General features: G+C 45.6%; 2 protein-coding genes across 2 annotated transcripts in view; one reads left to right on the forward strand and one right to left on the reverse strand.

Annotated features, from left to right (window-relative positions):
• Positions 1-15,907, reverse strand: part of LOC134351189 (myelin-associated glycoprotein-like) — a 469,309-nt gene that overhangs the window by 235,633 nt on the left and 217,769 nt on the right.
• LOC134350574 (myelin-associated glycoprotein-like) overlaps positions 496-15,907 on the forward strand; it is a 45,431-nt gene continuing 30,019 nt past the window's right edge. The window contains exons 1-4 of the mRNA XM_063055958.1: positions 496-510; positions 5,021-5,094; positions 6,960-7,024; positions 14,103-14,462. The gene's annotated coding sequence lies outside the window, so the exon portion shown is untranslated. The remainder of the gene's footprint in view (positions 511-5,020; positions 5,095-6,959; positions 7,025-14,102; positions 14,463-15,907) is intronic.

A 15,907-nucleotide genomic window follows, 5' to 3' on the forward strand; every position in this document is an offset into this window, starting at 1 on the left:
CGATTTCCCATCTTGCTATTATCTCATTGACTGTGCCTTAATTCCTGTCGGCTGATTCCCAATTACTGCTAGTTCCATTAGTTACAGCACACGTGGTTCCCATTAGCGAACATAGGATAAGAACTCTGGCGTCACAGCCATGCTTTGCCAGTTCGTTGGTCGATTCTAGTGTGTGTAAATGTCGTTTCTTGATTCCTTAGGACTGTCAGTTCTATGTTCCACATCATTCTACGTAAACCTTGTCTTCGTGTAAAGACGCTCCTGGATAACTGCTCCACTTTCGCGACTGTGTTAGCGCCTCACGACCCTCTCTCCATGCCTGTGTCCTGCACTTGGGTTCGTCCCCAGCCACGTCCTTGCAACACAACGAACTGCCCAAGAATGAACCCAGCGGACACGGACCCCCTGCAACAGACCCTCGCCAGCCAGGGCTCCCTACTGGACTTACATGATCAACTGCTCCGAGAAGTCATGGAAAATCTTCGTGCCCTGTCCGAGGATGCAAAGTAGGTCAGTGAGCAGGTTTACTGGGTTTCCGCCCCACCTTACTCCATCCCTTCCAAGAACCCAGTCTGACCAAACCGCACAGCCTGGGATGGCAACACAATCACCTCGAGAGCCGTACGTACCCGAAACGGAACCCTACGCTGGGAACCGAGGGAAGTACCGGGCCGTCTTACTACAATACTCTTTGGTTTTTGAGCGACAGCCACGTACGCACACCTCGGACCGATCAAAAATTGCATACATCATGGGACTGTTACGAGAGGATGCTATAGTATGGGCCACTGCGATCTGGGACAACCGGCCAGAGATCTGTTCCTCCCTTTCCTCCTTCGTCTCTGAAATGAGGAAGGTTTCTGAACAGCCCATTCGCGGTAAGAACGTCACTATGCGCCTGCTAACTCTCTGTCAGGGTTCGCGAAGCGTAGCTGAATACTAGATAGAGTTCCGAACATTAGCGGCCGACTCTGGGTGGAATGACGAGGCACTACGACAGCGTTTCGACAGGGTCTCTCAGACGATAAAAGATGAATTGGCAGCGAGGGATGACGTGGACAGCCTGGACTCTCCGATCTCTCTAACCACCAGGCAAGATAATCGGCTTCGAGAGCGTCTGAGAGAAAAGACCGGTCGCCCCGCTCCCACGGCCCACCTTACCATCTTCGACCAGCCTTGCTTCCTCGCCCGCTCCTAATATAGCTCCCGCTCCGACTGTTCTGGTGAGCCAGACGACACTCCCCTCAGTTCCCCAAACCCGGATGCAGATCCCAGCTACCGTGAACTATCATCAACAGTCCCTGTCCCTACCCGCCCTGGTGGATTTCGGTGCCGAGGGGAATCTGTTGGACAAGGACATAGCCTCCCGGGCCAGAATTCCTCGGGAACCGTTAGGTCCTCCTCTGGAGGCCCGGGCGCTGGACAGAAAACTTCCGGCTCGGGTCACTCACTGTACGCCACCACTGATCTTGATTCAGTCCGGAAACCATCGAAAGAAGGTACGATTTAATCTAATCCATTCTCCTCGAGCCCCTATAGTTCTGGGATACCCCTGGTTGAACCACCACAGTCCCCACATCGACTGGTCTATTGGGAGGATAGCCAGCTGGAGCCCGTTTTGCCACACCACCTGTCTGCAGTCGGCTCTATCCCCTACGGAGGCTACCGCGACCTCGCCTGTCTTGGAAACCCTCGACTTGTCCAGAGTTCCCACAGAATACCATGAGCTGGGACAGGTACTCAGCAAACAACGGGCCCTCCTCTGCCTCCGTACCGCCCGTATGATTGCGCTTTCGACCTTCTCCCCGGGGCCTCGTTACCCACCAGTCGCCTATATAACTTGTCCCGACCTGAGAGCGAGGCCATGGAGAAACACATTAGTGAGTCCCTCGCGGCGGGCATTATTCTACCTTCATCCTCCCTGGTGGGCGCCGGTTTCTTCTTTGTAGAGAAAAATGATGGGTCGCTTCGTCCCAATCACCGAGGCCTTAAAATATCACCGTTAAAAACAAGTACCCACTGCCCCTCATTAACTCGGCGTTTGAACCACTTCACGGAGCCACCATCTTCTCGAAGTTGGATCTTTGTACCACCTACCATCTAGTCAGGATAAGGGAGGGAGACGAGTGGAAGACAGCACTCGAATATCTGGTCATGCCATTTGGCCTCACCAATGCCCCTGCTGTTTTTCAAGCCCTAATCAAGGATGTGCTGAGGGACTTTATTAAGCGCTTTGTGTTCGTCTACCTAGAGAAAAGCTTAATATTTTCTAGCAACCTCCAGAAACACATTCATCATGTCCGTCTAGCCCTACAGAGACTGTGGGAGAACAAGTTATTTGTGGAGAAGTGTGAATTCTATGTCCCCTCACTCAGCTTCCTGGGCTACATCATCCAGAGCGGGCAAGTGAGGGCTGATCCTGAGAAGATCCGGGCGGTGGAGGAATGGCCTAGGCCCACGACCCGCAAGCAACTTCAGCGGTTTTTGGGGTTTGCAAACTTCTATCGCCAATTTATCAGAGATTACAGTCGGGTGGCGGCGCCCCTCACCCGACTTCCTTTGCCAACACCTTTTCTTTGGGACTCCGAGGCCGATTCAGCATTCACTGAACTAAGGAGGCGTTTCACAACCCCTCCCATCGTGGTCCAATCGGACCCCTCCCGTCAATTCATTGTGGAGGTTGACGCCTCCGACTCCGGGGTGGGAGCAGTTCTGTCCCAACGATCAAGTCCAGACGAGAAGCTTCATCCCTGTGCCACCTTTTCTCGCCAGCTGTCTCCTGCCGAACGGAATTACGACGTGGGGAACCGGGAGCTACTGGTGGTCAAGTTAGCGTTGGAGGAATGGAGGCACTGACTGGAAGGGGCGGAACAACTGTTTATTGTTTGGACTGATCATAAGAACCTTGGATATATCCAGACCGCCAAACGTTTGAACTCCCGAGAAGCCCGTTGGACATTATTCTTTGGCCGATTCAAGTTTTCTCTCACCTACCGAACGAGGTCCAAGAACGGGAAACCTGACTCGCTCTCCCACCGATACAATTCCAAGGAGGATACTTCCGGCACAGAGACTATCCTCCCACTATCCTGTGTGGTGGCAACCCTCACCTGGGAGATTGAGTCCATAGTAAAGGAAGCCCAACAGGATGACCCTAGCCCCAGCAACGGAACCGCCGATCGCCTTTTTCTGCCTGATTCCGTCAGATCTCAGGTTCTCCAGTGGGGGCACACATCTCGGTTCGCCTGCCACCCCGGGAGTGACCGGACACTATCGCTCCTGAGGAGGCACTTTTGGTGGCCTTCAATGGAGGCAGATACCCGTTCCTCTGTCTCTGCATGTTCCGTCTGTGCTCACGGAAGAGCCTCCCACCGGCCACCTGCTGGATTACTTCGTCCCCTACCTGTCCCAGTTGTACTTGGTCGCACATAACCCTAGATTTCGTCTCACGGAAACACCACCGTACTCACCATGGTAGACCGGTTCTCCAAGACGGTGCACATTGTAGCCCTCCCTAAACTCCCCTCTGCTCAGGAGACCGCAGACCTTCTCGTCCGCCACGTCTTCCGCCTTCACAGAATTCCTACGGATACAATCTACGATCGGGGTCCCAAATTCGTCTCGCAGGTATGGAAGTCCTTCTGTCAAGCCCTGGGTGCCTCTCCTAGCCTGTCAACCGGCTTCCATCTGCAGACGAACAGGCAAACGGAACGGGTCAAACAGAATTTGAAGGCGGCGCTACGTTGCATAACAACCAACAACCCGTCAACCTTGAGTGACAACCTCGCGTGTGTTGAGAACGTCCACAGCTCTCTGTTTGGTACTGCCACCGGAAGATCTCCTTTTGAATGCTCCCTTGGGTACCAACCCCCGCTGTTTCCCGCTCAGGAAGAGAGATTGTGGTGCCGTCTCTTCAGGCGCACATCGATCGGTGCCGCAATGTTTGGGAGGACACATGCGCGGCCCTGCTCCGATCAGCCGATCGCAACCGGAGGATTGCCGATCGCCATCGGACTCCGGCACCTGAGTATCGACCTGAGCGCAAGGTGTAGCTCTCGTACAAAGACATTCCTCTCAAAAACCTCCTGGGAGTGTAAACCTCGCATAACCTCTGATGGTCCTAGAATACATCATACACAATCGGGAAAGCTCACCGACACATCTACTTTCTGAGGAGGCTGAAGAGAGCTGGGCCTGTGCCGCCAACAATCTGGCCCTTAATACCTAGAAGACCAAGGAGATCATTGTGGACTTCAGGCGTCAGGCGTGCTAGGAGCCACACTCACGACCCCATCTACTTCAACGGAGCTGTAGTGGAGCGTGTATCAAGCTTCAAATTCCTTGGTGTCCACATTTCCGAGGATCTCACCTGGTCCCTGAAATCCTCCATCCTGATCAAAAAGGCGCAACTGCGACTTTATTTCCTGCGGAGCATCAAGAAAGCTCACCTCTGTTCCAGGATACTGACGGACTTTTACCGCTGTACCATTGAGAGCATACTCACAAACTGCATCTCACTGTGGTATGGCAATTGTCCCGTATCGGACCGCAAAGCACTCTAGCGTGAGGTAAAAACTGCCCAGCGGATTATTGGCAGCCAATTGCCCACCATTGAGAACATCTGCCATAAACGCTGCCTGGGCAGGGCGAAAAGCATTATCAAGAATGCATCTCACCCTAACCATGTACTTTTTACTCTCCTCCCATCCTGTAGGCGCTACAGGAGCCTCTGCTCCCACACCAGCAGACACAGGAAGAGCTTCTTCCCTGAGGCTGTGACCCTGCTGAACCTCACATCACAGCGCTAAGCAGTATTGAATCCGTATTGTACTATGTCGGTACTTTTATATTTGTGTGCTGTAGCACTTCCTATTCGCAGTTATTCTGTAAATATCACTATTCTTTGCATTTCTGGTCAGATGCTAACTGCATTTCATTTGGCTTTGTATCTGTACTTGGCACAATGACAATAAAGTTGAATCTAATTTGAATCTAATCTAATTCTCACGTCCTTCTCCAGATGTGCATCTGAACATACTGCATCCCTGCATCATACGGAAACTGCTCTGCAGCCGCTGAAAGGCGCTAGAATAGGTAATCAAAACCGCCCGATGCATCATCGGCACCAGCCTCCTTGCTATCAAGGACCTCTTTCCAGAAAGGTGCCAGAAAAGGGCCAGTAACGTTATGAAGGATCCTTCCCACCATGCGAAGAGAGGAGCCTACGTAGCGTCCAAGCCAGGATCACCAGATGAAAATAGTAGAGTTGTCATTGAAATGTTGATACCTGTACCCGGCTGGAAGCCTGAGAAGAGTTTATTTATCATATTCGCTCGGAAAGCATCAGATCCTTCTGCATGTCCGGATCAGGGTATATAAGTTGTGAGCATGTTATTTTGGTGCCAGAATAATGGAAACACTTGTGCACTGTCCCCAGCACATCCTCATACTGTGTTTGTCATTGACACAAAATGACGAATTTCACTCTATCTTTCAACGTGTTGACGCAGTATAACACATAAAGCTAATCTTTCTCTTTAGTAATAGTTTAAATCAATTTCCCATAGATTTATAACTTTTTCTATAGAAAGCAAGTCCCTGCTATTTACTCAATCCAATCCTCTCCTAATTTTATACACTTTAGTTATACTACACTCCCTGCAAAGATCTGCCCTCCCTGCTCATGGACTGTTTGTACCTCTCCCATCAGCGATGAGGCTACATAACATCTATGCCAGGACCACCAGACTCAAAAACAGTTACTTTCTTCATGCAGTAAGGCTGATTAACACCTCTACCCACTGACCCACCCCACCACATCCCCAACAGCACTACTTTATCAATTCCTGTCAGTCACCAATTCCTGACAGTCCTGTGCCTAGTGTCACTTTATGTACAAACATTTTTTGTGTACAAGCTATCTTATGTATTTATATTTACTTTGTTTCATTTTTTATGAATTGTGATCGCTATCTTATTGTCTTTCTTTTTGTGCGGCATTGGATCCAGAGAAACAAGTATTTTGTGTGCTTACTCTCTGGACTAGTCGCTTTATATTTATGACTCCAAGGCTAAGCACAGCTCCAGTGCCATATTTCAGTTTGCCGATGACACCACTGTCACTGGCCAAATCAAAGGTGGCATCAATCAGCGTATTCAGGAAGAAGGAGATTGAAATCTGGCTGAGTGGTGCCACAATACAAACCCCTTACTGAATGTCAGCAAGACCAAGGAACTGATTATTGACTTCTGGAGCAGGAAACTGGAGGTCCAGAGCCTGTCCTCATTGGGGAATCACAGATGGAGAGGGTCAGCAACCTTAAATGCCTCAGTGTTATTATTTCAAAGAATCTGTCCTGGGCCCAGCACCGAAGTGTAATTATGAATAAAGCATGCCAGTACCTCCACTTTCTTAGAAGTTTGTGAAAATTCAGCATGAAACCTTTGAAAGCAGCATCCATAATCAGGGAGCTCCATCACCCAGATCATGGGCTCTTTTTGCTGTTGCCATCAGAAAGAACGTAGTGAAGCCTCAGGATCCACACCACCAGGTGCAGGAATAATTATTATCCCTCAACCATCAGGCTCTTTAACCAGTGGGGATAACTTCACTCAACTTCACTTGCCCCATCACTGAACTGTTCCCGCAGCATATGGAGTCACTTTCAAGGACTCTTCACCTCGTTCTCGATATTTATTAGTTATTTATTGTTATTATTATTATCATTTCTGCTTTTCTTTTTGTATTTGCACAATTTGTTGACTTTTTCACGTTGGTTGTCCCCCTGTTGGATGCAGTCGTTCATTGATTCTTTTCTGGTTATTGAACTTATTGAGTATGCCCACAAGAAAATGAATCTCGGTGTTGTATATGGTGATATATATGAACTTCGATAATAAATTTAATGTGAACTTTGAACTGATGCTGACACTCTCTCTTTCTCTCATTGGTTCGGGAGACTTTGTTGTCAATTCTCGAGTTGGGGAAGTCGGGGGAAGAAGTGACATGGCAGTCATTAACACCGTAAGTCAGCTAGTTCCTTTTTTTGTCTTAATAGTCTTCCCTCTTGCTGGGTGACCCCTCTCTGTCTCTTTATCAGGGAGGGAAAGAGAGAGAGAGAGAGAGAGCCTGTGGTGTGTTGAATTGTTGGGCGAACGATTAGTTTTTGTTGCGTTACAGATCCTGGCCTTTATTGGGGGTTTTGCTATTGCTTGCCAGGTGGTGGAGCGTGCTGACGCTTTCCTTTGCTGAAGTTAGTGGGAGAGGGGATGGTCTATGCTTTGCTGCTGCTTGTGTGTGGGAGGGGAGAGGGAGGGGATTTTGGTTCTAATATGTTTACTGTCACGTTCTTTGGGGCACTCTTCTGTTTTCATGGATGTCTGCGATGAACAAGAATTTCAGGTTGTATATTGTATATGTTCTCTGATATTAAGTGGAGCTATTTATTAAACTATTGAACATTAGGGACATTTAACTAAGTCTTAGATCGACACATGGATGTGAAAAATTGGAGAGTTATGGACTTTGCAGAGGAGAAGGGTTAAATTGATCATGGGGTAGGTTTATATAGATCAGCACAACATTGTGGGTTGAATGGCTTGTACTGTACAGTACTGTTCTATGACCACTGGCTAATATTCTTCTGCAGTCTAAAGCTTCCTCTAAGAGGGTATTTTCAAAGGAAATGTGAAGGGCAAGTTACTTACACAGAGAGATTGGGTGTCTGCAATGTCCGCCTGAAGAAGTGGTAGCGGCAAATACATTGGAGACTTTTCAGAGATATTTAGATGGGCACATGAGGAAAACAGAAGGATATGGGCATTGTGTTGGCAGAGGGTATTAATTAGGCTGCTGTTTGTATACTAATCAATTGGATAGACATAATGTTGTCCACTAAATGTGCCCTGTTTTAGGTTCTGTGCTCCTCACCGATTCCGCTTGGCTGGTTGTTGCCTCATCTGCAAACTTCACAATGTCTCTTACGTTTCAGTTTGAATCAATAACACAGAACACGACAGTAGATGAACCCCAGTAGATGAAGACTCCTGTCAGTCATTCTCCATTGTTTTGTCTGTGAAATCATTTCTGATCCAATCACTCTCTATGTATTATGTTAGTAGTGAACTAGTATAAGTCATGTTATTTTCCCACTGACTGTGAAATTCTGCCTACTGAACCAAGGAGCTCTTACCAGAAACAAGAAACCCTGTAACAGCATGGAAGGTGTAACTATTTCTTTTGATGAATTGAACCCTGAAGACCTTTATCTTCCTGTGCGATGTCATTTGTAAACAATGAACAGTCAGTACCTTTCAGATCTCCAGACAGACGGGTCCGATGATGAAAACTCAGTGACACCCGACTGTGATTCCAGAGTGAAAGGCTATAAAACTACTGACTGTTATACGAGATTCCAATCCATGGTTTACTGTGCAGATGTGATGGGTAACTGTATCTACATGGAATGTGGGCACACAAACCCATCTGCATTGTCACCTTCTGTGGAGTGTTGATTCTCCACTCTTTCCTCGCTGCAGCTGAGGAGAGAAGGAATAATGTTTGGCCCTGGATGGCTTATTGATTCACTAGACCCCATTGCATAGAAATTGGACCTTCGTATTGTCGGGATTATGTACAGAATTACTAGAAGTGATAGTTAAGCACAAGCAAGAAGACGGACTGACTTTGCTTTAAGAAATAATTATCTCAGTTTGCTCCCCTTTAAGTTTTAAACCCAACCCCACAATTCACCAGCAGACAGGTCTTGTGTCACTTATACAGGAAAACAGAGCAAGCTGATCAAAGCTCTTCCAGTGGAAACACAAACTCGCAGATTGTTATATTTCCGGTGTTGTTTATTTTTCAGACTTATACATCATTTATGTTACTTTGAAATTTGTGTGAACTTACATTTGACCTTACATTTTTCCTGTTGCAAAGAGGCACTTGTACTCTGTGTATGTAAATCCATGACAACAATAGATTTGAACGTGAGCCTGTGGGAGTGGAGGAGGAGTAGAGAAGTCCCAATCCGTCATAAGCATCAGATGCTGGACTTGTGCATGGAGGGTATGCAACAACACTCTTGGTCTTTACTGAGCATTGTCGGCATTGTCTTTCCTGATTGACTTTTTATTGGACAGAATAGAGAATAAACTAAATTTTAAAAGTGCAAGGAAAAAGATTGGCTCAGTAATAGATCACTGGAGGTAGCAGACAAAAGTTGTTGTCTGGACCGCAAAGAAGTGCACAGTGCAGTTTCTCATGGATCAGTATCCAGACCTCAGCTTTCCTCTCTCTAACTTCAACTTGAACATATAGGACACAGTCTCCAAATGTGCAGATGGAAGAAAAGCTGGCAGCCTGAGGAATGGAGAGGAGGATTGTAACACATTCCAACTAGATACAGACAGGCTGGTTGAAAGGGCAGAGATATCAGCAGCACTGGGGCTCCACAGGGAATTGTCTTGTCTCTGTTTCTCTTCACCATTTACACCTCGGACTTCAACTGCTACACAGAGTCTTGTCATCTTCAGAAGTTTTCGGATGACTCTGCCATAGCTCGATTCATCGGCAAGGGAGATGAGGCTGAGTACAGGGCCACGGTAGGAAACTTTGTCACATGGTGTGAGCAGAATTATCTAAGGAGCTGGTGGTAGACCTGTGGAGAACTCAGGTACCGGTGACCCCTGCTTCCATCCAGGGGGTCAGTGTGGACATGGTGGAGGATTACAAATACATGAGGATACGAATTGGCAATAGACTGGACTGGTCAAAGAACACTGAGGCTGTCTACAAGAAGGGTCAGAGCCGTCTCTGTTTCCTGAGGAGACTGAGGTCCTTTAACATCTGCCGGACAATGCTGAGGATGTTCTACGAGTCTGTGGTGGCCAGTGTTATCATGTTTGCTGTTGTGTGCTGGAGCAGCAGGCTGAGGGTAGCAGACACCAACAGTATCAACAAACTCATTCGTAAGCCCAGTGGTGCTGTGGAGATGGAACTGGACTCTCTCACGGTGGTGTCTGAAAAGAGGATGCTGTCTAAGTTGTATGCCATCTTGGTCAATGTCTCCCATCCACTACATAATGTACTGGGTGGGCACAGGAGTACATTCGGCCAGAGACTCATTCCTCCGACATGCAGCACAGAGCGTCATAGGAAGTCATTCCTGCCTGTGGCCATCACACTTTACAACTCCTCCCTTGGAGGGTCAGACACCCTGAGCCAATAGGCTAGTCCTGGACTTGTTTCATAATTTACTGGCAAAATTTACATATTGCTGTTTAACTACTTATGGTTCTATTACTATTTATTATTTATGGTGCAAATGTAACGAAAACCAATTTCCCCCGGGATCAATAAAGTATGAGTATGACTATGACTATGATACAGCAGTAAAATTTAAAGCTGAGGAATGTGACACATTACATTAGTCAGAGAAAGGGCAATGTAAATGTTGGGACTTTGACAGGATGAGAACTGGGCTGAGAAGAGGTAGACTGAGTTCAATCCAGAAAGTGTGATGTGATCCACTTTGGAATATCGAACTTGAAGGCAGAGATCCCTCAAAGCTGTCATGTGAGTTGATAGGGTGGCTAAGAAGTTTGGCCTTTACTAATCTGGTGATTGAGTTCAAGCACCAGAAGATAATGTTGAAGCTCTATAAAACTCTGGTTAGTCCACACTTTAAATATTGTATTCATTTCTGGTCATCTCATTTTAGGAAGGATGTGGAAGCTTCAGAGATGGTTCACAGGAGATTTTCGAGAGTGCTACCTGGATTAGAGAGCATGTCTTTAGAAAAGAGTTTGTGTGAGATAGGGCTTTACTTTTAGGAATGAATGAGGATGAGAGGAGACTTGATAGAGGTGTTCAAGATGGTAAGGGGTTTTGATAGAGTGGACAGCTAGTGCCTTATATCAAAAGCGGAAATGGCTAATATGAGAGCCAATAATTGGCAGTGTTGGATTTTTTGCACAGATGGTGGTAGGTGTGTGAAATGTCCTGCCAGTTAGTATAGGCAGATATATTAAGACATTTTAAAAGCTTTTAGATAGTTACATAGATGGAAGAAAAATGGAGGCAATGTGGGAGGGAAGTGTTACATTGATCTTGGAGCAGGTTAAATGATTGACACAACATCCTGGGCTGAAGAACGTGTACTGTGCTATACTATGTTCTAGTTTTTGTTCCAAACTTCAGGGCACTATGCCAGAAGAGCTCAATAACAGAGCAAGGTGGAAGTATATGTGCATAGCTTTCTTAAAAATGACATTGTCGAAGTGATCAAAAAGAATACGAGTTCCTTGGGTTTATAAATAGAGGCAGACAGTAACACAACAAGAGGCAGAGAGTACACGGACAGAGAAGTCATGACCAACACTGCTTTGACCACAGTTGGTGCATTTCATTCACCCCAACCCATAACCTATTGACTCAATTTCAGAGTCTTCATTCTTCAATTTCAAAGTTTATTGTTTATTATTATTATTATTTTGTTTGATTTTTACCTTTTTAAATTTGTACAGTTTATTGTCTTTTAGGCATTGGTTGTTTGTCTTTCTTGGGTGCAGTTTTTAATCGATTCCATTGTTTCTTTCTATGTATTGTGAATGCCTGCAAGAAAATGAATCTCAGGGTAATATTTGGTGAAAGATATCTACTTTGATAATAAATTTACTTTGAACTTTGCATATGTCACACTTCGGTAAAGACATGATGGCTTTGAAGGAGATACCAGACGAGATTTGCAGGATTTAAGTGACGGATTAGAGATAGAGAAAGAATTTAGAGTTGTTGTCCCTGGAGCAAAGAATGTTGTGAGGGGGATTGGACAGTGTTTGTGGTCAGGAAGAAAGTTTGAGACAAACTGCTTCCATTGGGAAGGGTGTTCAGGTTGAAGGTAGTCAAAGACATGGAAAGGGGTGTAGGTGCAGGAAGGGGTCACAGAGATGGAAGGGGTGTATGGGTTGGTGGTGGTCACAGAGAAAGGGACGGATGCAGATGCTGAAGATGTTCACAGACACATGGAAAGGGGAGTATGTGCTAGAACGGGATACGGAGATGGGGAAGGGAATTTACCGTGTGGATAGTCAGAGGGTTTTTCCCAGGGCTGAAATGGCTTACACGAGAGGGCACAATTTTAAGGTGCTTGGAAGTCGGTACAAAGGAGATGTCAGCGGTAGGTTCTTTTATACAGAGGGTGGTAAGTACATGGAATGGGCTGTCGGTGACTGTGGTGGAGGCGGATACAATAGGGTCTTTTAAGAAGCTCCTGGATAGGTACATGGAGCTTAGAAAAATAGAGGGCTATGGATAACCCTAGGTAATTTCTAAAGTAAGTATATGTTCGGCACATCATTCTGGGCCGAAGGGCCTGTATTGTGCTGTAGGTTTTCTGTGTTCCATGTGTCGGGGCTGGAGGGGTCACAGAGACAAGGAGGGTATAGGGGCTGAAGGGGGTCACAGAGACAAGGAGGGTTGTTGGGGCTCGAGGGTGTCACAGAGGAGGAAGAGGAAGAAAGGAATTGTACAAATGAGCTGTTTCAGGTCAGCAAAGAAGGGAAGGTGATAATGAAGGTGTTTAGGTGTGAGTTAGTTCACTAGGTTTCCATGGAGATCAGACTCCATCATATCTCACTGGAAATGAGCTTGCGCACAGACTTTTAGTTGAAAAAATATCTGACCTGGTGCTGATGTTACTTGGAGAAGTGACAGGAGTACGTATGATTTATCAATCAAGGACCAATTCCCAAATATTCGTCTCTGGGTCTGAAAGAGAGAAGATATCAGAGTGGCAGATATCTTGATTTGGAGCCCCCTGCACCTTCCATAGTGGTCTCGTAAAGGGAAGTGCCAATAATCAAATTGAATTGACTTTATTTCTTACATCCTTCACACACATGAGGAGTAAAAATCTTTACATTACGTCTCCGTCTAAATGTGCAATGTACAAATTATAATAATTTATAACAAATGGTATGGACAGTAAGATGTACAACAGGACAGTCAATATAGCTCAGGAATACAATTGTGTCAGTGTGAATTAATCACTCTGGTGGTCTGATGGAAGAAGCTGTTCCGGAGTCTGTTGGTCCTGGATTTAACGCCGCAGTATTATTTCCCAGATTGTAGCAGCTAGAACAGTTTGTGGCTGGGGATGACTCGAGTCCGCAATGATCCTTGAGGCCGTTTTTACATACTGTCACTGTAAATGCCATGAATAGTGGGAAGTTCACATCCACAGATTTACTGGGCTGTCCGCACCACTCTCTGCAGGGTCCTGTGATTGAGGGAGGTACAGTTCCCATACCAGGCAGTGATGCTGCCAGTCAGGATGTTCTCAACTGTGACCCCGCAGAAAGTCCTTCGGATCTGGTGACTCAAGCCCAACTTCTTCAACTGTCTGAGGTGAAAGAGGTGCTGTTGTACTCTTATCACCACACAGCTGGTATGTACAGACCAAGGGAGGTCCTTGGTGATGTGTATACCAAGGAACCTAAAGCTATTCACCCTCTCAACCCAGATCCATTGATGTCAATAGAGGTGAGCCTGTCTCCATTCCTCCTGTAATCCACTACTAGCCCCTTTGTTTTGCGACATTAATGGAGAGGTTGTTTTCTTGACACCACTCTGTCAGGGTGGTGAATGCTTCCCTGTAAACTGCCTCGTTATTATTTGCGGTAAGGCCAATCAATTTAGTATCATCTGCAAATTTAATTAGCAGATTGGAGCTGTGGGTGGTGACACAATCACAGGTGTACAGAGAGTAAAGGAAGGGGCTTAGGACACAGCCTTGTGGGGCTCCTGTGTTAAGGGTCAGAGGAGCAGAGGTGAGGCAGCCCACTCTTACCACCTGCTAGAGATTGACAGAAGTCCCCGGTCCAGCTGCACAAAGCAGGGTGAATGCCAAGGTCTTTGAGCTTCCTGTCAAGCCTGGAGGGAATTATGGTGTTAACGCTGAATTGTAGTCCAAGAACAGTATTCTCACATAATCCAGCAAACTCAGGAGTTTGGTGGGACAGGACTGGCTAATTTCTACATTATTGGATATATTTTTATTGATATAGTAACACTCTGCCTTTTATAATATTTCACATAGTACAATCAAATCTATCCCAGAGTACCGGTTGAAAATATCCACTGAGTAGAAAGTGGCCACGGGGAAGCATGGAAACCCAGGGAGTGGGAAAGTACGTGAACCTGGAAAGTGGAAGAGAAGCACAGAATATTACAGATTAATTCTTGTGTGAGCAAGAACCTAGATTGGTTGCTGTTGGCTGAGTAGTGTCATAATAACTTCTTACACAATGTCAGCAAGACCAAGGAGCAGATTGTTGACTTCAGAAGAAGGAAACCAGAGATTCATGAGCCAGTCCTCATTGGATGATCAGAAGTGGAGAAGATCAGCAGCTTTAAATCCCTCAGTATTATTGTTTTCGACCTGTTCTGGACTCAGCAGGTAAGTGCAATTACAAAGAAAGACACAACAGCACTTCTGCTTCCTTAGGAATTTGTGAAGATTCGGCATGACTTCTAAAACTCTGACAAACCTGTGTAGATGTGTAGTGGAGAACATATTAATTAGCTACATCACAACCTGGTACTCCCTTCAACAGAAAATCCTACAAATGTAGTGGATACACCTAGTTCATCACGGGTAAAACATTCCCCACCACTGTACACCTCGACATGAAACACAAATGCAGAAAAGCAGCATCCATCATCAGAGACACTCAACACCCAGGACATGTTTTCTATTCACTGCTGCTTTCAGGAAGAAGGTACATGGCTTCATGACTCACGCCACTCATTAACAATTACTACCCCTCAGCCAGCAGGCACTTCAACCAAAATAAATAACTTCGCTTGCCACATCATTGAAATTCTCCCACAATCAATGGCCTCACTTTCAAGGACTCTTCAAACCATGTTTTGATAATTACTGCTTATTTATTATTATTATTTCTTTCCTTTTGTATTTGAATTGTTTATTATCTTTTGCACACTGGTTAAACACTCATGTTGGTGTGATCTTTCATTGGTAATCACCAATGACACAACTGTTGTTGGTAGAATCAAACAAACCATGCCCTCTTCTCATTACAACTATCAGAGAGAAGGAACAGGAGCCTGAAGAACCACATGTAACATTTTAGGAACAGCTTTTCCCCTTCCGTCATCAGTTTCAATGAACACTAATTCCTTACTTTGTACAATTCATTTATTTCTGTAATTTATAGTAATTTTATTGTCCTGTACTGCTACTGCAAAATAACAATATTCACATCATATGTCTGTGACATTAAACCAGATTCTGAAGAGCAGAAATTTGTGCTCCAGTATGTCATAGGAAGTGTAGAAATCCCCATCCACCTCACCAAAAGCTCTTGAGAAATTTGTGAATTTCAATGAGACCTCCTGTTATCTTTCTATACTCTAGTGAAACTAGTTCTGTTGCTTAAACATTTCTCATAGGATAATTCCAACAGCACAGAAGTCAGTCTGGTTTTCAGTTTCTAATACAAATATATCCTTCTTATGAGACCTTCACACAATAATAGGTCTCAGAAAGGCAACATGTAATTTCAGTAAAACATCTTTAATCTTAGGCTCACTCCCTCTCTCAATATAGTGTCCAAATTCCTTACAGTATCTACATGGTGACATTCATTTATCTGTGTACAATAGCACCCAAGTCCTCCTGAGTACTTATCACTCCCTTATCATTGGAAATTAATATTTTTCTACTGAGGTTCAAAGTTTAGGAACACTGATCTGAAGCTAACCTCCAACAAAGAGCATTTGGACATGGGGTATTGGAGCTCCCAATACTGAGATGGACAGACTTTAGTTGGGTGTGATGCATGAGGAGCAAAGACGGTTAAATTCCGAACCTTTAATTTC

The sequence above is a fragment of the Mobula hypostoma genome, chromosome 8 (assembly GCF_963921235.1).
Source record: "Mobula hypostoma chromosome 8, sMobHyp1.1, whole genome shotgun sequence".
NCBI lineage: Eukaryota > Metazoa > Chordata > Chondrichthyes > Myliobatiformes > Myliobatidae > Mobula > Mobula hypostoma.